The sequence below is a fragment of the Pinus tabuliformis genome, chromosome 5_1 (assembly GCF_031772625.1).
Source record: "Pinus tabuliformis cultivar Carrire ecotype Pingquan chromosome 5_1, CPIR1, whole genome shotgun sequence".
NCBI lineage: Eukaryota > Viridiplantae > Streptophyta > Pinopsida > Pinales > Pinaceae > Pinus > Pinus tabuliformis.
Window position 1 is genome coordinate 957,390,313 of NC_142305.1, and position 22,049 is coordinate 957,412,361.

At 38.4% G+C, this 22,049-nt stretch overlaps 2 pseudogenes across 1 annotated transcript; both read right to left on the reverse strand.

Annotated features, from left to right (window-relative positions):
• Positions 1-785: 785 nt before the first annotated feature.
• LOC149167938 (fumarate hydratase 1, mitochondrial pseudogene) lies at positions 786-16,790 on the reverse strand (annotated as a pseudogene).
• A 2,632-nt stretch (positions 16,791-19,422) lies between these two features.
• LOC149167939 (fumarate hydratase 1, mitochondrial pseudogene) lies at positions 19,423-20,670 on the reverse strand (annotated as a pseudogene). Its single transcript, XR_016260159.1, has 3 exons — positions 20,213-20,670; positions 19,848-20,175; positions 19,423-19,620 (listed from the first exon to the last, which is right to left on the reverse strand). The product of XR_016260159.1 is annotated as a fumarate hydratase 1, mitochondrial pseudogene (transcript).
• Positions 20,671-22,049: the final 1,379 nt, after the last annotated feature.

Here is a 22,049-nt window from a genome sequence, read left to right on the forward strand (position 1 = left end):
CATGTATTTCCCTTCATCCTGTGGCAGATCTGCCTCCCTGCCAAACCTCTCCTTCATTGCTTGCTTAGCGTCCCTCCAGTATTTTAATACTTTGCAGTGCGCCTTCCACCATCTTTCTAGCGTTGCCATAAGCATGATGTCTAGAAAGGGAATCCTTTGGTCTTCTGGTATGTCCTGGTCCACCCTGTCTAAAAATGATCTACCGGCTCAAGGCCATAGTACTTAGGGTAGTCGTCCATTCCCATGTCTCCCTAGTTTACTCGGCTTATCATTTCACATCATCGAGTTGTCAGTTTGTATCCACCCTACTGCCATGCATCCCATGTAGATTCTGAACCAGTTTCCGAGCTTTGAATTCTTCTCTAGCTAACATAGTCCTCCCTTTTCCCTGTTGTGAGTGTATATAGTTGGTCTAACACCCCTGGTTCATCCCTGTCATCTGTTGGCTCTGTAAACCTAGGTCCTTGGTAGGGGTCTAATGGTTGGATCACCCTTAGCCCATTTGCTTCAAAAATCATCAGCTCCTTCTTCAAATATATGACAATGTAGTTTTCATATGCCCAATCAATCCCCAAGAGTGTTGGATGTGGGTCTTTATCCCCCATAATGTCAAATACTTCGAACTTAGTGTGCATTTTCACCCCTACTAGATCCACCTCTACATTTACCAATCTCCCTATGGGCAATATGCAATAATGATTTTCCATTCCTAATTAAATTGACGAGTACTTCAGCTGTGGCTTCCCCATTACCTCCCAAGTCTTCCTGGGTAGGATGTTTACATTCTACCCTAAATCTAGCATGGTGTCCCTTATCTGGAACCCTTCCACTTGCGCATTGATCTGAAACTCCTTCCCGCTCCTTTTCTTATTACGCTTCACTCTCCTGGAGGCTTTCTCCGGCAAGGTTGCACACGGTTTTCCCGCTCCCCCTTCCTCCATGGATACTGCGGCCTTTAAGCTTTTCCGCAATTCCTTCAGCATGGCCTCATCCTCAAAAATTTTCAAGAACAATTTAAACCACTCCCCAATAGGCTAGGTGTGATTAGGCACGTGGACTTGCGGTCTTTGGGTGTCCCTATTTTCGGTCATTCCCTCAAACAATTTGGCTGCTTCTTGATAAAACTGTCTTTGGCCCTCGGACGGATATGCCCTTAGCGATGACGTCGCTTTAACGATCAAGGGGTGTCCTCGGCATAGAGGTCCTCCCCTATCGTCTTCCCTCCTCAGGTGATTGTATTGATAATGGTCGTGGGGAAGTCATCATCAGTCCGAGGCTCAGAATTCACCAAGTTGGTCCCCTGTTGTTGGGTTCTCTCTTCCCACTTCGCAATGAGCTCTGGGCAGTACTCCATCGCATGGGTGTTAACTCTGCACTGTGAACACCAGGGTCTTCTCAAGAGTGGGAATTCTCTTGTGACATGTCCTTCCTGGTTGTAGTTGTAACACCTTAAGGGCCTTCTTCCTCCCATTCTTCCTCCACGTCCATTTCCTCCTCACCCCCCTCGACTCGCTTCATTGACCCTGAACATGGATATGTCCAATCTTTCTACTAGAGCGTCCAGCACTTGGTACTGATTGGTGTGATGAGTTGTCGATGCGTAGAACTCATATTAGTTTTTATTGGGGACATTAGAGTATTTTTGCAGAATTGGGCACATCCGCGGCAGGTGTCCATATGCCCTACAGATCTCGCAGAAGTCCTGGTTATTCCTTCCTGGGAAGGGTCCTTGTGCTCTGACTGTCACAACCCTTGCAGTGGGAGGGGCCCCTGACGACCCTGCGACCCCCCCCAATGAATAAATCCCCATAACCGTGGGCATTCTGTCACAACATGCCCTTCCACCAGGAAATGGGTGCACCAAACATTGGGCCTGGCTAGTCGTACAGGCTAGAGATCCCTTAGCTTCTTAGTCAAGTTCGTGATTTGGCTCTGCAGGCATGTGATCGCCAGATCTTGCAGACTTGTGCCTCCCCAGTATTCATTGGGGTATCCTACCATTGCTTCTATTCAGTATGCTTTCTCCAATGCATCCTGCAGGGCTCTTATCTTCTGTTGTGTCAGCGGTGTTCTGGTTAAAGGAAAGAGTGCCTTGATAAACTAGTTCCGTTGGTGGTTTGGGTCTAGGGTGTAACTCAACTTGGCGATGGCATCCTTAAACCTTTACATGAGCTCCCAAGCCATCTCACCCTCCCTCTGCTTAATTTCCCATAGCTCTGATAACCCCTGCTAGTCTATCTACGACACCTTGAATTCCTGCACAAATCCCCTCTTAATATCATCTATTGTGGGATTCTGGTTCTACTCTACCCACTTTATGAACCAATGTAGAGCCCATTCTCTTAGCGTGGTCTGGAATTCCACTGCCTGGACGTTACCAGATGGCTTCACAGAGGTACTAGTGTTGCTCCACATCCTCGTTCCCCCTTCCTACAAATGTCGGGTATGTAGTAAATGACCCCGCCATATTGCTCTGAGTATGGGCTAAAAACACACAACCTTTGCTTCCCAGCTGTTGGGATCCCTGTAGTCCCAAGTTACTATTATAGCCGGTTCTTGTATTTCTTCCAATATTGAGACAGGCCCTGCATTTCTCCCATGCACTATATACTCGCGCTGCCTTGGCTAAGCTAATGACAAATTCCTCTGGTTTGTGATAAGGTACCAGGGGAAGGTTGGGGAAAACGCCACTTATGTTTCGGGGTTGGCGGTACTAAATTTTGATGGATGCTTCTTCCTCATCAAATAACCTCCTCATCCCATCGCCCACATTATCGTCATCTCTTTCCTCATGCCGATATGGTTTTTGATCTCACGATTCTACTTCTGCAACCTGCAGGGAAGGTCCCTCATCTGTTCCATGTTGCGATTCTACTTCCACAACCTTCCGAGATGGTCCTCCTTCAGTTTCCTGTTGTGATCCTAGTTCTGCAACCTGCAGGAAACATCCTTCTTCATTTTCCTGGCTCCAACATCCCTCTCTCCTGCACTCGGGTTGCCTAGCACCGTCTTCTCCCTCCTCTTCAACTCAAGGTTTTCCCATCACCACTCCTATTTGGTGGGGCCCCCTCCTTCTCTTCCCTAGAGCTTGAGCCACTCTTGCCTGCCACTTGTCTGCTAGTAGCACCCTCCTCTGTGCTCTAACATCCCTAGCTCTTTTCAATCCTTCCGCATCCATCCCCTCGCAGCATCCCTATCCCTCTGTAGGCAGCATTTCCCCCTCTAATTCCTTCCCTTGGTACTAGGGTTTTATGCCTCCATCCCAATAGTGGGTAAAGGTAGCATTCCTTCCTCTACCATAAACATCTTAATCCACATTGGGACTTCTCTTATTAACTCCCTCCTCAGCCCAAAGCCAAAAGCAACTTCTACCTTTGAGAAAGACTAGTATCTCTCCGCAGTAAACTCGACCACATACCCTTCCACCGTAGTCTTCACCCAGAAATCGACTGCTCTCGTTCGATCATTATCCAGCTGTTGTAATAATGCAATATCAAATGGAGTCCAACCATGGCAAACTGTTTCCGATCCACCTAACTGACTCTGCCTCTTTAGCTCTCTCAACCAATTGTATAGTTCCTTGGGGAACTTGTACTGGAAAATTTCATACTGGTCATTAATGCCATCATCGTATAAAATCCCCTCACTTACCTTGCCGATCGGTTAATCCCTGCGAGCAGCTTTCTCTGCCACAAATTGATCTACTTTATGATTCCACCAGTCTCTGATTTCTCTTTTAAATACCCTTGACACCATATTCTGAACCAGTTCTCTCAACTTCGGGTCCTAGCAATGGAACCATTTGTTGGCTCGAAAGAGTCATCAGGGAAAAGACCCTGGGTTCGGGCATAGGAGGCCAACAGTGGTCTGCTGTAGTCTAAGACAACGCTAGAATTTTCACCTTACCTCGAAGGGAAAGGAGTCTCACCCAAGGTGCACTACGACAAAAAGGGAGAAGGGTTCAACATGGGGTCGAAGGAGTATCAATCGGGCACAATTGATCACACACACACATATCCATTATACGGGAAATAGAGATAACAACATCCTTGAATCATACACATATATCCATTATAGAGAACACAAAGATAACAACATCCTTGAATCAATCTATGAATTACCATCCATATGCAACTGATAGACTATTCAAAATTTTAATAGACTCACTAAGCATGAGGCAAAATACATCAGAAGTCACAACCAACATTGGCTCTGTCTTATATTAAACTTAACATAAAATATTACATTATGATCCAGCATTCGCCATAAACATTACATAAAGTACCCGGCTCAGTCGCTCAAGTTCATATCAGTTCCGCAACCAAGTCCCTCGGATCCCAACACTCTATCATTCATCCTCTGCAATTGTGTATCCCTTCGCCTGCAACTAACTCCTTCTTTTGCTAGCGGGTTCAAGAACAACATTTTTCCTCTCTGGTCTTCCCCTTTTATGTCCTTCTCGGCTGCTGGGACTGCTAGTTCTCACTCGACTATTTTCTCCCTTGGCTACTTCTGCGCCTTCCTGCCTCCTCATTTGCCTTTGCTTTCCGCTGCCACCTTGCCACCACTCCTCCATAATTGTTCATTCCGCCACCCAACTGTTTCTGCCATCTGTCTCTTTTCCGCCCTTCGATTAGTCAAAACTGGTCAAAATCTATCAAAATTAAACGAAGGCCCTAACATGAATCAACTTCATTAACAAAATTAGTAACATAACCCATGCCATTAAAAATAGGAAATTCTTGTAGCTCGGTACCAACCCAGTGGATACGGTGGATCGTGGCACAATGACTGGTGTTGATTTCATGTTTGCCTTGCTTCCAGTCATCCCATGTAGCCTCAGATCCAACTTCAGATCTTTGAACACTTCTCCGATTGATCAATACTCCAGCTCTAGGGTTAATGTAGTTTTCCCTTTTCCCCACCATCAGCCAGTATAATTGGTCCTTCTATGTCATCCATCGGCTCAGTGGACCTCAACCCTAGTAGGGTTCCAGGGGCTGGATCACCCTAACTCCTTCCACTTCAAAGGTCATTGTCTCCCTCTTCAGATCAGTTATTGCATAGTCTTCAAATGCCTAATTTATTTGTAGCAATGTCGGATAAGGGTCTTTGTCTCCCATAATATCTATTACCTCGAAGTCAAAATAAGTCTTTACCCATGTTATGTCAACCTCTACATCATCTAAACGTCCAACTAGGAGGATATAATTTTGATTTTCCATGTGTAATTGAATCAGAGAGAACACCAACTTAGGCCTTCTGTTGAACCTCAGAATTACCCTCTCCTTAACATTTTTTCTCACCCTTTTCCCTCACTTTCTCGTAAGATTATAGACCCAATCAATGATAAATGGTAGGTTTTGTCTTAAGGAAAGCATTAAAATGATTGCCATATTATATTTTCATGTTCTTGCTATTTGAATATATTTTTGTAAATTGGCTACAAAACGCAACCTATTCTATAGCTAACTATGGATTCCATAACTACTCTCATGGTTTGGCAGGTTCCAGGTGTCAAATGAAGAATTGGGCCACATGGGCATTTCTAGAATCATCTCCACATGGATTCTATCCTATTCACTCGGTCTAGATTGATGGAAAAGAAAGCCTAAGGTCATGGTCAAAGATGGAGTCAAAGTACGTTATCCAAAAGTAGTAGGACTCTTGATTTGCTCTTTCGTAGCTAATCAAGAGTCTAATAGTTATGTTGCAAATCTAATTCGAATTAGCCACCTGTAGCTAATCAAAAGTTTAAACAATCCTATTGCAATTCGAATTAGCCACCTGTAGCAAGTTTATCTCATAAACAATCATGTTAAATTTAATTCAAATTAGCCACCTGTAGCAAGTTTATCTCATAAACAGTTATGTTATTTTCCTTTAAATATCGGTTGCATGGAACTGAGAGAAGTTAGAAGTTAGAAGGAATTACGTGTTAAGTTTAGGATTTTTGTTGATACTCTGTATTTAGACTTCATTTTTTTCATAATACAAATTTCGTATTGCCAGTGATCGTTTAAAGTGGATCCTTAACCAGCTAGCATTCTAGCCATGTCAGTTGCAGAGGGCCCCTACACTGAAGGAGGTTTTTCATTTGTTTTTTTTAGTTCAATTTCCATTACTCTGTTTTCAGCAAATCTATTTTCTAAATTAGGATGATATTTCATTTCAGTTTTTAATCAATAGCATAATGATAAATCACAACTGTGCAACCTTGTTCTTCTAAGATATTTCGTGGAGAAAAACGACTCTGTTTCCAAACTGAATTAAGATTGAAGTAATAAGAATACACAATTGCTTAGTTTTCTTACTGTTTTGTCATTCATTTTCTTAGAACATAATTGTCAATTAACTGTGTTAATGGATGTTTTCAAAAGCCATTTCAAGATGATGATGATCCTAAACTAAATGGTTAAATGTCTAATTCATACAGTGATTGAATTTACTCAGTACATTGTTATTTTCCTAGGAACTTAGGAACTAAGGTATAATTGATTTCTTGCACAACACTTCAAGAGGGTAATGCTTCACATTTGAATGTTGGAGAAAGTCAAAAATACATTAGTTGTTTACAGTTAGTTTTACATGCTTTTACCTTTTTGCTTTCAGATCCTCACTTAGTTGCATCACTGATATTCCCAATAATCATTTCAAGGAGATTGATTTAATCATATTCCAAAATTGAATGGTTGAATGTTTAATGAATGCAATTACTGAGTTACCTTCTGCATCAATTTCATTCTTGGTTTTAAGAATTAGATCCATGGATTAGGACTAATGATAAGATAAGATAGATGCTCTTTTTTTTAGGTTCTAACTAGCCAACAGTTCTTGGTCCATTTTTAGGAAATTAGATAGGAACATTTCCTTTCCTTTAAAATTCATTAGATTCACTTAAATTTTCTAATAGTTTCAGGTTGTACATTCTTAGACATCACAGAATAGAAAACCCCCTAAAAAAACATAAAATACAAAACAATGAAGTAAGAAAAAGGTTAACTAAGCACATATAGTGCACCACACTTCATCAACTTACAAACCTCGATTGATAATTTATGCAAGCAATTTAGGACACTAAATTGACTAAACATTTTGGCGCCATTGTTGGGGAAGTGTAATTAGGTAACCTCATCTCTTACATCTAAAAAATGATATGCGTAGAGAAAGAGACTCTAGGGGTAGATTCATAGCTAGAGGTAGGAGTTTAATTCCTACAACACCACTTACTCCACCAAGACTAAGAAGAGATACACCTCCATCTCAAACTCATATTCCACATTTCACTAGCCATAGAATTCCTGAAATTCCTAGGTCAGAAATCCAATTAAGAGGATCTCATACTTCATCTACTAAGGCCATCCTAGAGGAAGAAAATCTTGGATCTCCAACAAAAGGAGTAGCCTTTTTCACCTCTACAGGGGAAAATATTTTAGCTGAAGAATTAGAAATTCCTAGTGGAGAGGGAGAAGTAGAGCCTTTCTTCCACATACCATTGATAGAGGAACCAGAGGAAGAGCAATTAACCTTGTAGGTTGAATCTTATATTAACTCTGAAGAATCTATAATAGCGGGAAGAGAAGAAGAAGGAGAGGGAGTCCTAAATGGAGAGTTTTCACTATTTGGAGGAGGAAGAGGTAGAGGAAATGATGGAGAAGGTAGAGGAAATAGGAAAGTTTATAATTCTTTTGGATTCCCTATAGTTGATGAAGAAACAGTTTCCACAATGAAAAATATCTCACCTTTTCTCCTCCCAAATGTTCATTGATTAAAAAGTGAAGATCCGAAAAACTTTTTATTTGAATTTGAAGTCTTCTGTAGAACTTATGATTATTTACAAGACTCTCAAAAACTTAAATTGTTTCCTTCAACATTAAAAGGAGCTACTTTAAAATGGTTCATGGGATTGATCACTTAGTCTATTAGAACATGGAATGACATGAAGAGATAAATTTTGGACATGTATTTGGATTATTGCATGCCTATCAATCACAAAGATGAAGTATTTAAAATAATGCAAAGAGAGGATGCAAATTTGGAGGATTTAATTGAAAGATTCAAATATAACTTAAAAAAAGCAAAAATGGAAAACTTAGATCAAGATACTTTAAAAGCTCTTTTATTAAAAGCCATTAGAGATGAGTGGATAGACATCCTTAACATGATGGGGAAGGGAGATATCTCTCAACTCCCATTAAATGACATTGGAGAATTATGTGTTCATCTCTCAAGAGGAAAATCCAAAACTGGGAAAGGTCCAAGAGATCCTTCTCTTGCTAGAGTGAATAAATCTGCAACTGGATTAGTGAGTAGGGCAGAAATTGGAAACATGCTTGATGAATTTAAAACAGATATTCTAGGGAGCCTTAGTGAACAGATAGACACCCTTAAGTTACAAAACAAGCAGAAAGCTGAGACTGATGCTTTAGCTATTTTCTATCCCAAATGCAGAAAGAAGCATGCTTTAAGAGAATGCCCTTTGGATGCAAAAATCATAGAGACTTGTGTGATTTGTTCATAAAACCATGAGACCAAGAGTTGTCCTTCAATTCCTGATCTTAAGGCTGTTTTCAAGAGGAAACAATTTCAAATCCAACAGAATATCTTTGCTTTGTGTCTAGAAGACCTTAGTAGGGGCCACAAAACCAGGGTTTTAACAACCAAATGCATATTCAGCCCCCACCATGTTGGAATTTTTGGCAGCAACCTTGGCCTCAATCTCAATCTCAATATCAACCTTGGGCTCAAGGAATGCAAAATCCCTATGGAATATTCTATCAATACCATCAATATCCTCCATCATATCCAAACTATCCTCCCCAACAAATTCCTCAACAAAATCAACATCCCCAACTTCAAACCCAAAATCCTCAACTTTCACTGCCATTCCCACAGAGACTAAATCAGTTACCTACCCAACCATTACCAAACCCCAACAATAAAAATCCTCAAAATAGCTATATGGTGGAAGGACAACAATTTCCAACTTATATGATCACTCCTCTAGATTTCAATGATGTCCAACTAAGATTTGGTAGTATATTAGAAAAGAAAAAGATTTTTGTAGTTATTCAAGAACAAGACAATTCTGAGGAAGATTCTCTACAGCCAAATAAAATTTTTGAAGGAACATCTCTTCAAAACCAGAATACTGAAAATGAAAAACAGAAAGAACCAATAAACTCAACTCCTATCATAGAGCAACCACCAGTATCTACTTCTACACCTCCTTTTCCTGAAAGATTACAAGTTGATAGAGGGGTAGAAAGCATATTATGTTGCCTAATTATGATTTTCTAGATGAATTGAAAAATGTCTGTATCAAAATCCCTTTGTTACAAGCCATTAAGGAGATTCCAATTCTAGCTAAAACAATAAAGGAGTTGAGCATGAAGAAACCAGGAAGAAAAATAAAAGAAATAAAAAGAATTCAGCTGGCAGGAAAAATAGCAAACATAATGGTGGGAAATTTTTTTATACAAAAATATGTAGATCCAGGAAGTCCAGTTGTATAAACACATAACAATGGAGTTGAAATTCCGAATACATTGATTGATTTAGGAGAAACAATAAACATCATGAGAAAACAAACCATGGAACAACTCAAGCTTCCTAATCTTCTTTATACACCTACATTACTGCAATTGGCAGATAGATCTATAATCAAACCAGATGGTGTGTTAGAAGATATTTCAGTGTCCTTAGACTCTTGGGAGTACCTTGTTGATTTTATGATCTTAACCCCTAAGAACAATCTAGGAGGACATCCACTTATATTAGGAAGACCTTGGCTGGCTACAGTTGATGCTTTCATTAGTTGTAGATCTGGTGATATGTATATCTCTGATGGTAACTCAACTAAGAAATTCACTCTATATCCTCTAGCAAGAACAATCACAGAGATAGATGACAAAGAATGGATTGATGATGAAAATGATATTCAGCATCTCTTTACTATTTCAACCAATAGTGAAGATTGTCAAATCTTAAATATAATGGAAAATTTTGAATCATCTCCAGAATATGAGCATGATCAATTTCCAGAAAAAATCAAATATTGAATATTTGTCATATAGGTAAATTTCTCTTTATTCTCTGGAAGAATTTGGTAGCTCTATAGTTGAAATCTTTCTAGGGAAAACATTGAACATAAACAATAACTTGGAAAAATTACAACAGGAAAAGCTAATCAAAACATTACAAGAACATTCTTCTGCATATGCATGGGAATACACTGACATGAAAGGAATTAGTCCTAAGGCTTGTATACATTACATCTACATTAAGGAAAATTGTAAACCTATCATACAACCTCAAAGAAGGATGAATCCAAATCTTAGGGAAATTGTGAAAGAGGAGTTGCAAAAATTGTTGAATGTAAACTTCATTTACCCAATTTTAGACAGCCAGTGGGTTTTTCCTCTAGTGATTGTGCCTAAAAATAATGGTAAATGGAGGGTATGTATTGATTATCAAGAATTGAATAAATCTACCCTAAAAGATCATTTTCCTTTTCCCTTTATAGATCAAGTGTTAAATACATTAGCAAGTAAGAAGTATTTCTCATTTTTAGATGGTTTTAGTGGTTACAATCAAATTCAGGTAGCACCTGAAGATCAAGATAAAACCACATTCACCTGTCCATGGGGAACTTATGCCTACCGAGTACTTCCTTTTGGATTGTGCAATGCACCTGCAACATTCCAAAGAGTAGTACTAGGAATTTTTTCTGATCTAATACATGATTGTGTAGAGGTGTATATGGATGACTTTACAGTTTATGGAAATACATTTGAAGAAGTTTAGAAAATTTGGAAAAAGTCCTTAAAAGATATAAGGAAGCAAACCTTTCACTAAGCCATGAAAAAATGTTTTATGATGTTTATAGAAGGGATTTTTTTAGGGCATCACATTTCAGGAGATGGAATTAAAGTTGATAAATCTAAAGTTGAAGTTATCTCTAAACTATCAATTCTAAGTTGTCAAAAGGATGTTAGAAGTTTTCTAGGATTCACAGGATACTATAAAAGGTTTATAGAAAATTTCACTAAACTAGCATCCCCACTCTTCAAATTACTCACCAAATATTGTGAATTCAATTAGAATCCTGATTTCTAGTTGGCATTTGAGACTTTAAAAGAAAAAAATTCTGAAGCACCCATCTTAAGAGGTCAAAATTGGAAACTACCTTTTCACATTTCAACAGATGCTTCAGATACAGCTCTGGGAGTTGTATTAGGACAAAAATATTTGATCCCCTATGCCATCTATTACACAAGCAAGAATTTGACTCCCATTGAGTTAAATTACACTGTAACTAAAAAGGAATTCTTAGTTGTTGTTCATGCTATCAACAAGTTCAGACATTACATAACAGACTATGAAACCTTTGTTCATATAGATCACTCTGCAATTAGGTACATAATGAATAAACCTATTACTAATGGCAAAGTTACAATATGGTTGCTACTCCTGCAAGAATTCAACATCGTTGTTCTAGATAGATCTGGAAAACAAAACACAGTTGTTGATTTCTTGTATAGAGATCAAAATATCAAAGATGGCACTCCAGTTGAAGATAAAAAATTTTATGAATATCTTTTTGCAGTAACTACTCAGATCCCTTGGTTTGAAGATATTTCCAATTACTTAGTCACAAGAAAACTACCTTCACATTTGTTTCCTAAGGAGAAGAGAAAAATCATTCAAACAAGTGCAAGTTACTCATGGATTACTAATGAATTGTATAAAATAGGTCAAGATCTCATGATCAGAAGATATGTTCGAGAAGATGAAATGCATGAAATTCTTAAGGCATGTCATGATGAACCTTGTGGTGGACACTTTGCTAACAAGAGGACAACTTATAAAAACCTTCATTTAGGATATTATTGGCCCTCCATCTTCAGAGATGCCAAAGAATATTTCAAAAGGTGTGATAGCTTCCAAAGGGTAGGAAAACTTGCTCCTTCAGATGAAATGCCACAACAAACTCAGGTACTCATTGAACCTTTTGAAAAATGGGCCTTGAATTTTTTTGGACCAATTAATCCTCCATATAAAAAAAAGAAGTATATTTTGGTATGCACTGATTATGTCACTAAATAGGTAGAGGCTAAAGCATTACCTTTTTCTAATGAAAAATCTATAGTTAATTTTCTTTTTGAGGACATCTTCACTCGTTTTGGTGTTCCTAAAGAAATTGCGATATATCAAGGATCTCAATTTACATCTAAAACGGTGGAAAATCTTGTGGAAGATTACAAGATCAAACACAAAAAGTATACTCCTTATCATCCACAAGAAAATGGGAAGTTGAATCTACCAATAAGGTGATTGAAGGAATTCTCACTAAGACTGTACATCTACACAGAAGAGATTGGGAAGAAAGGCTTCTTGAAGCCTTATGGGCCTAGAAAACTACATGGAGGAACACAACAGGACATACTCCCTATGCGCTTGTTTATGGGAAGTAAGTCCTATTCCCTATAGAGTTTCAAATTAGAACCTTCAAGATGGCAGTCCAATTGGGACTGGATTTATCAGAAGCACAAAAACATAGATTGGAGAAACTCAATGAGCTTGATGAAATCAAGCAAGATGCAGTTCAAAGAACCAGTATAGTCCAACAACAAGGGCTAATTGGCATGATAAGTATATCAAGGAGAAGAATTTTCAAGCAGGGGATTGGGCACTTTTTTTTGATTCAAAATTCAAAGATTTTCAAGGAAAGTTTCAGATTCATTGGCTTGGGCCATATATGATTGAAGAAATCTTTAATAATGGAGCAGTGAGAATAAGGACAATAGATGAAAGAAAGGTACCTCTTCTTGTGAATGGTCATCGGTTGAAGATATATCATAAGCCAATTTCAAGAGAGGATTTTATCAAGATTTTCCAAGATAACACTAAAATGAAGTTGGTGAAGAAGAATTCTTCTTCTCCACTAACTTAGCTTTTATTTTTCCTATATATATATATATATATATATCATAAAAAAAAACATAAAATAATAATAATAATAAAATGTATAAGTATGAAAACCAATCATTAATTGGCATACTTATACAGAAAATACAGGGTGAAAATCATAGATTTCTGACATCCTATATGTTCCATTTCCTTTCTATAATAGGTAGTGACATAAAGCTACATTCATTTGCATTTCATAATATGCAAATTCATTTCATTTTACAGTCTCATTCCATCTCATCCCATTTTCATTTTATTTTATAGTTTCATTCCATCTCACTCCACTTTCATTCTATTTCACTGTCATATTCCATTTCCATTTCATTTCACATTCATGTTCCATAGCCATACTTCATTTCTTATCATGTTCTGTAGCTGATTCCATTCTGTAGCTAATTTTCTTCTGAAGCCATATCTTATTCAATAGCTCTGGCATAATTATACACCTTACAAACAAATGATGATTGGAGGAAATTGAATAATCTTGTTTTGACGAACAATATGCTAAAAGGGTACCTACGGATCAACACCAAAGAAAACATCAAACAAAAAGGTTAAGTTCTAAAAGGTAAATTGCAAAAATTTATTTTAAATAGAAAGGTTAAAACATAAAGCATATATAATATGGATATTCATATGTTTCCTTGACGAATCATCATTTGATTTGATTGCAATCTCCATCATACTACATATCCGCCACATCCTCCATATTTTGTCACATAATGGTCCATAATTAACTCCCTTGTTGATTATTAACAGTCATGACTACGACATGACATACTTGTCTAGTTTCTCTAAAGCCCCTACCATCTATTTATTTCATAGAAACCTGTAGTTCCTTTCACCATATTCACAGCTAATTCATTTCATAATACCGGGAAGGGTAAATCTGAAGGTTGAGAATTCTGCGTAGTAGAAGGCATGGGGATAATTTTCATATCAGAACTGGTAGGAGCAAAGTACATGGAAGGATACCCACAACTCAAAGAAATGTTGCAGAAAGCTGGATGGCTTAAATTCATTGAGAAATTTGATGGTTTTCATAAGGAGATTAAAAAATCCTTTGCTCGATCCTTTGATGGCACAGAGGTAAAAATTGGAGATATCAAGTTTGTAGTGATATTTCTTCTACTTAGTTTGCAGTGGGACTCTTAATTTTCTCTTTCGTAGCTAATCAAGAGTCTAATAGTTCTGTTGCAAATCTAATTCAAATTAGCCACTTGTAGCAAGTTTATCTCATAAACAATTATGTTATTTTCCTTTAAATATCGGTTGCATGGAACCAAGAGAAGTTAGAAGTTAGAAGTTAGAAGGAATTACGTGTTAAGTTCAGGCTTTTTGCTGATACTCTATATTCAGACTTCATTTTTTTCATAATACAAATTTCGTGTTGCCAATGATCATTTAAAGTGCATCCTTAACTAGCTAGCATTCTAGCCACGTCAGTTGCAGAGGGCCCCTACACTGAAGGAGGTTTTTCATTTGTTGTTTTTAGTTCAATTTCCATTACTCTGTTTTCAACAAATTTGTTTTCTAAATTAGGATGATATTTCATTTCAGTTTTTAATCAATAGCATAATGATAAATCACAACTGTGCAACCTTGTTCTTCTAAGATATTTCGTGGAGAAAAACGACTCTATTTCCAAACTAAATTAAGATTGAAGTAATAAGAATACACAGTTGCTTAGTTTTCTTACTGTTTTGTCATTCATTTTCTTAGAACATAATTGTTAATTAACTGTGTTAATGGATGTTTTCAAAAGCAATTTCAAGATGATGATGATCCTAAGCTAAATGGTTAAATGTCTAATTCATGCAGTGATTGAATTTACTCAGTACATTGTTATTTTCCTAGGAACATAGGTGTTAGCACTCAAATCTGCCTCAGGCTGAGGAAGGCAAAACTCAAGGCCACATCAAACCAAGCTCAGCCTCGTAGCTAGCCCTACGAGGACAGGAGAGGGCTCTCTCCGGGTCTATCTCGACAAAATGTCTTCAAAGGGGCTGAGATGACCTATAGTGAATGCTGATCTTAGGCTAGTAAATAGATATGAATGAGGTTTCTAATAAATGACAGGATTTTCTGGACTGTATGGGATCAAGAACAGCGTGAGCTGGGAAATTAAATGAAAGATGCAGATTAGTACATAAGGCAAGATAGGCAAAAGCTTAAACATTCAATTTGAATTTATATGGAATGTGAAGAATGTTTGAGAATGCTGAAAAGGGCATGGATTCATGAATCCTTTTCAGACAGAGGAAAACATAGAACTTGAATACTTTCCCAAGGCAGAGCAGCACGCTGAATTCTGACCTTCACACTTTAAAGTATTCAACAGGCAATGATTATGAATGAAACAATAAAAATCACAAGAAACATATGTAAATAGAGAAAAACATAATGCTAAGTTGTTACCACAGGGATCTTATGAAACAGGGCTGCAAACTTTCAATTAAATCTCTGTCAACTGTACAATAAAACTCTGTATTTCTCCTCGCACCTCTGCCATAACTCTCCCCCTAAACCTGTTGATGACCAACAAAGAAGCACACCTATAGAATAGATCTCATAACTGAAGACAAACATAGGTCATCGAATACTTGAATGCCACTTTGCACATTCTGGAAATTACAACTTCCCCGCAAATTTCTAGAAATGTGTTGGTCATTCGAATTAGGAAATCTGAAGTCATAAATAGGAAATTGAATCCTATTCTTCTGCTGTGATAAATAGTCTTGATTTATTTTTAACCTTTCGATCTCTGACTGCCACGTTACATTTGTCATTTTAATAAAAACAACCTTTAAACTAAAATTCTGCCAATTTCAGCTCATGATGACAACTGTGCTTATTTGTTGCAGTGACACGCGCAATCTAAACATTTGAAGGAGAATGGTGCATTCATTTGTTGTAGATATGGCGGCAGAACTTTTGACTGGGAAGGTATTCGTTCAATCACTACCCGTAGACTAGGAAACCATTAGATCTATACCTTGTGCTTCACTGCATCCATAGATTCACATATATCTGCAGATGTAATCTTCATCAAAATCCCAATTAGAAACAAACTCTCCTTCCTCAATTTCCCCTTCTTTACAAGTTGAGAACGCAGCGGAGCACTTGCAATCAATGGCTTGAAAACATTAAGTTCAAAATGACCATTCGAGCCCCCTATTGTAATTGCCACATGGTTTCCCATAACCTGAGAACAAACCATTGTCAAAGCCTCACATTGAGTCGGGTTCACCTTTCCAGGCATGATGCTGCTCCCAGGTTCATTTGCAGGTAATATCAGTTCACCTAGTCCATAGCAAGGTCCACTGGCAATACTACTGATCTGGAGTACAACACAAACACCTTCCTAGGAAGCGTATATCATTTGCTATCTTCATTAGAGAAACTACAACAGTGTTCACTGATCCACTGGTTTCAACAAAAGCATCATGTGCTGCTAGAGCTTCAAATTTGTTTTCAGCGGTAAGAAATGGTAGCTATATTTCTTCAGCAACAGCCGCAGCAATTTTAATGTCAAACCCCTTTTTAGTATTAAGACCGGTTCCAATGGCAGTTCCTCCTTGGGCAAGTTGGTATATATGAGGTAATGCATTTATAACACAGTCTACGCCATATTTCACCTGCGTTGCATAACCACTAAACTCTTGGCCAAGACTTAGCAGCGTCACATCTTGGGTATGAGTACGCCCAATTTTCACGATATCCTTGAATTCATTACTCTTAGCTTCGAATGTATATTGCAGTCGCCGCAATTTTGGTATGAATTTTGAGTTCAATTCAACGGTTGCAGCAATGTGCATAACCCAATGCGTAGCGAGCTGCAAGTGCATAGCGTGTTTACCCAACGCGTAGCGCACGACATACGCGTAGCGCACTTGATTTTTAACACGGGCTGTGGGCGTTATATGTGCAGCACCCATTATATGGGTAGCGCGCCTCCTGTATGGGTAGCGCACACCTTCAGTCCAATTTTATTCTCCAATTTTGCTACCCTCAGCTCAGGAGCACTCTTTCTCACAATAAACCCTTCGATTTGTGATTGTATTCCTGGCAAAAACCATAAGTATGTCTGCAAAGGTACTGTTTCGATCTATCGTTTTTGGCCATCTAACTTACAACTGCCTTCCACAAATTGAAATGGTGAGCATTTCCAAGCAAGTATGCACCATCATAAATGTAGAACAGTTAGCATCTACCCTTTGCAAGTTCAGTCATTGCAAGAGCACTCCCAAGAATAGATAGACCAGGGCAACCATATCCCTTAATGGTGCCTCCAGCCACTTTAATATTCGCGAGCTTTGGCACGATCTCAAATGGAAATTCTGCTTGTTTCTAGTACTTTTACAATTACAGGGGCAATTTTTGTTTCTTCAACTTCTCTTGGTTTTTAAAGAAAAAGAGTTTTCTTTGTTGTCTACTTGCAGGGATAATTAACATCGAACTTTGGCAAGGAGAACCAGCATCAGCAACTGAGGAACTACATGGTGAAAAGATACATCTGATGATTTCTTCTTCAAAGCAGTGTTTTGAAGAAGAATCAATTTCACATTATTAACAATGACATAAAAATAAAAACTTACTGAACCTTCCTCTAGTCTGCAGACAAAACCATGGACTCAAGAATTAAAATTACTCTTTTCTGGACCACAATAACATCAATGACTGCGCATAACAAGGAATGAACTATGGAGAATTTGACTGCAGCGGGCTGACAAGACGAAGTCTAACATTGGCTCCAATGGGGATGGCAGCTGCCGCTTTTTGGAGGTGCCAAGAACAACAGAGCTTTGGGAGAGCAAACAGTGCTTCCATCCATTGGGCGATGGAGTCATTATTTCAATCAACCACACAAGATTTTGACTCATTTATTAATTGAAACTGACTGAAAAGACTGAAAAACTAACTCAGCAAACTTCACACTAAAACTGTAATGAAACTCAGAACGAAATGTTGCCTTTTGGCTGCTTATTTATTTACAAAATCTACCCTACTTTACTGTAAAAACAGTAGATCAGGTAATACTGAAATGCCAGATCAACCATTCAAGTAAACCTGAGAATGATGCCGCTTGTGAATGCTTCCACCAGGACACAGATGTAATTGCTGGTAGCTCGTCATGCACGTAATGAGCCTGGTCATGTAAAAGACAGTTTGATTTGTCAGTCAAACTTAAAAACATTTCCATGTACATCGCAATAGGATCGCGAAAGCCAGACTCTGTTTGCTTCCCCAACTCTGCAATACATACTTCCAGCTGCACACTGTCAATGCAAACATCTGTAGGCAACTCTATTTCTTGTTTTGAAGGATGAAGAGTTTCCAAGAACTTGTTAGGATCTCGGAAATCATATGAATGGATCTGCTCATTCAAATACTGAATCTCCTTCTCAAGTTTTTCAACAACTAACTCGCAGAAACCAGTTTTAGCTTCAAGAGGAAGCTTCAGAGATTTCAAACATTGAAGCAAGGCATTAAAAAAAACTTCATTAATTTCAAAATCTGCTAACTGATTTCTTACTTCTTTTACAGCTTCACACAGTGCATGGTTTGCCACATACCCTACCATTGCATGAATGGATCAGCGAGCACTGGAATCTCTGAATCAAGTTGGAGTCTCCAGGTGAATGTTTCAGCCTTCATATGTGTCTGACTGCTGTCCACCATCAGCATCAGATCTGAACTTTGTTATCCTTTACCAGGGAGGATTTTCCCCAGTATGGTCGCCACTATGTTAGCGCTCAAATCTGCCTCACGCTGAGGAAGGCAAAACTCAAGGCCACATCAAACCAAGCTCAACCTCGTAGCTAGCCCTACGAGGATAGGAGAGGGCTCTCTCCGGGTCTATCTCGGCAAAAGGTCTTCAAAGGGGCTGAGATGACCTATAGTGAATGCTGATCTTAGGCTAGTAAATAGATATGAATGAGGTTTTTAATAAATGACGGGGTTTTCTGGACTGTATGGGATCAAGAACAGCGTGAGCAGGGAAATTAAATGAAAGATGCAGATTATTACATAAGGCAAGATAGGCAAAAGCTTAAACATTCAATTTGAATTTATATGGAATGTGAAGAATGTTTGAGAATGCTGAAAAGGGCATGGATTCATGAATCCTTTTCAGACGGAGGAAAACATAGAACTTGAATACTTTCCCAAGGTAGATCAGCACGCTGAATTCTTCCCTTCACACTTTAAAGTATTCAACAGGCAATGATTATGAATGAAACAATAAACATCACAAGAAACATATGAAAACAGAGAAAAACATAATGCTAAGTTGTTACCACAGGGATCTTATGAAACAGGGCTGCAAACTTTCAATTAAATCTCTGTCAACTGTACAATAAAACTCTATATTTCTCCTCACACCTCTGCCAGAACTCTCCCCCTAAACCTGTTGATGACCAACTAAGAAGCACACCTATAGCATAGATCTCATAACTGAAGACCAACATAGGTAATCGAATACTTGAATGCCACTTGCACATTCTGGAAATTACAACTGCCCCCCAAATTTCTGGAAATGCGTTGGCCATTCGAATTAGGAAATCTGAAGTCATAAATAGGAAATTGAATCCTATTCTTCTGCTGTGATAGATAGTCTTGATTTATTTTTATCCTTTCGATCTCTGACTGCCACATTACATTTGTCATTTTAATAAAAACAACCTTTAAACTAAAATTCTACCAATTTCAGCTCATGATGACAACTGTGCTTATTTGTTGCAGTGACACACGCAAGCTAAACATCTGAAGGAAAATGGTGCATTCATTTACTGTAGATATGGCGGCAGAACTTTTAACTGCGAAGGTATTCATTCAATCACTACCCGTAGACCAGGAAACCATTCGATCTATACCTTGTGCTTCACTGCATCCATAGATTCACATCTATCTGCAGATGTAATCTTCATCAAAATCCCAATTAGAAACAAACTCTCCTTCCTCAATTTCCCCTTCTCTGCAAGTTGAGAACGTAGCGGAGCACTTGCAATCAATGGCTTGAAAACATTAAGTTCAAAATGACCATTCGAGCCCCCTATTGTAATTGCTACATGGTTTCCCATAACCTGAGAACAAACCATTGTCAAAACCTCACATTGAGTCGGGTTCACCTTTCCAGGCATGATGCTGCTCCCAGGTTCATTTGCAGGTAATATCAGTTCACCTAGTCCACAGCGAGGTCCACTGACAATACTACTGATCTGGAGTACAGCACAAATACCTTCCTAGGAAGCGTATATCATTTGCTATCTTCATTAGAGAAACTGCAACAGTGTTCACTGATCCACTGGTTTCAACAAAAGCATCATGTGCTGCCAGAGCTTCAAATTTGTTTTCAGCGGTAAGAAATGGTAGCTGTGTTTCTTCAGCAACAGCCGCAACAATTTTAATGTCAAACCCTTTTTTAGTATTAAGACCAGTTCCAACAGCAGTCCCTCCTTGGGCAAGCTGGTATATATGAGGTAATGTGTTTATAACACGGTCTACGCCATATTTCACCTGCGTTGCATAACCACTAAACCCTTGGCCCAGAGTTAGCGGCGTCGCATCTTGTGTATGAGTACGCCCAATTTTCACGATATCCTTGAATTCATTACTCTTAGCTTCGAATGTATATTGCAGTCGCCACAATTTTGGTATGAATTTTGAGTTCAATTCCACGGCTGCAGCAATGTGCATAACCCAATGCGTAGAGAGCTGCAAGTGCGTAGCGTGTTTACCCAACGCATAGCGCACGGCAACGCACTTGATTTTTAACACGGGCTGTGGGTGTTATATGCATAGCGCCCCTTATACGGGTAGCGCGCCTCCTATATGGGTAGCGCACACCTTCAGTCCAATTTTATTCTCCATTTTTGCTACCCTCAACTCAGGAGCACTCTTTCTCACAATAAACCCTTTGATTTGTGATTGTATTCCTGGAAAAAACCATAAGTATGTCTGCAAAGGTACTGTTTCCGATCTATCGTTTTTGGCCATCTAACTTCCAACTGCCTTCCACACATTGAAATGGTGAGCATTGCTAAGCAAGTATGCACCATCATAAATGTAGAACAGCTAGCATCTACCCTTGCAAGTTCAGTCATTGCAAGAGCACTCCCAAGAATAGATAGACCAGGGTAGCCATATCCCTTAATGGTGCCTCCAGCCACTTTAATATTCGCGAGCTTTGGCACAATCTCATATGGAAATTCTGCTTGTTTCTAGTACTTTTACAATTACAGGGGCAATTTTTGTTTCTGCAACTTCTCTTGGTTTTTAAAGAAAAAGAGTTTTCTTTGTTGTCTACTTGCAGGGATAATTAACATCGAACTTTGGTAAGGAGAACCAGCATCGGCAACTGAGGAACTACATGGTGAAAAGATACATCTGATGATTTCTTCTTCAAAACACTGTTTTGAAGAAGAATCAATTTCACATTATTAACAATGACATAAAAATAAAAACTTACTGAACCTTCCTCTAGTCTGCAGACAAAACCCTGGACTCAAGAATTAAAATGACTCTTTTCTGGACCACAGTAACATCAGTGACTACGCATAACAAGGAATGAACTTTGGAGAATTTGACTGCAGCGGGCTGACAAGACGGAGTCTAACAATAGGAACTAAGGTATAATTGATTTCTTGCACAACACTTCAAGAGGGTTGTTGTCCCTTAAGAAACCAATTTCCTTGCCGTGTAGAAATTGTGCTTAAGACATTAATGTTTATAATTATTGTCACTTGTTTGTCACTTGATTGTATGTTGTATTCTCAAATTAGGGACCTGAAAGACTTAGCTTTTAACCCTTAATACTTAGGTGACATGAAAATATCAGAATGCCATTTGATTGCTGAACATAAATGATGGATGAAGAAAGTTGAAGAAGTCAGAGACAATATGTTTTTTTACACAGAATCTATTATCTGTGACAATTAGAAGAAGTTAAAGATAATATGTTGTCTTACACAGAAACTACTATCTGTAACTTAGAATAATTGCAGAGGTAGGAACTTCAAGTATAGGAGCGCTCTTTTAATGGATTTTAACTTCATTTACATAAGAAAATAAAGACG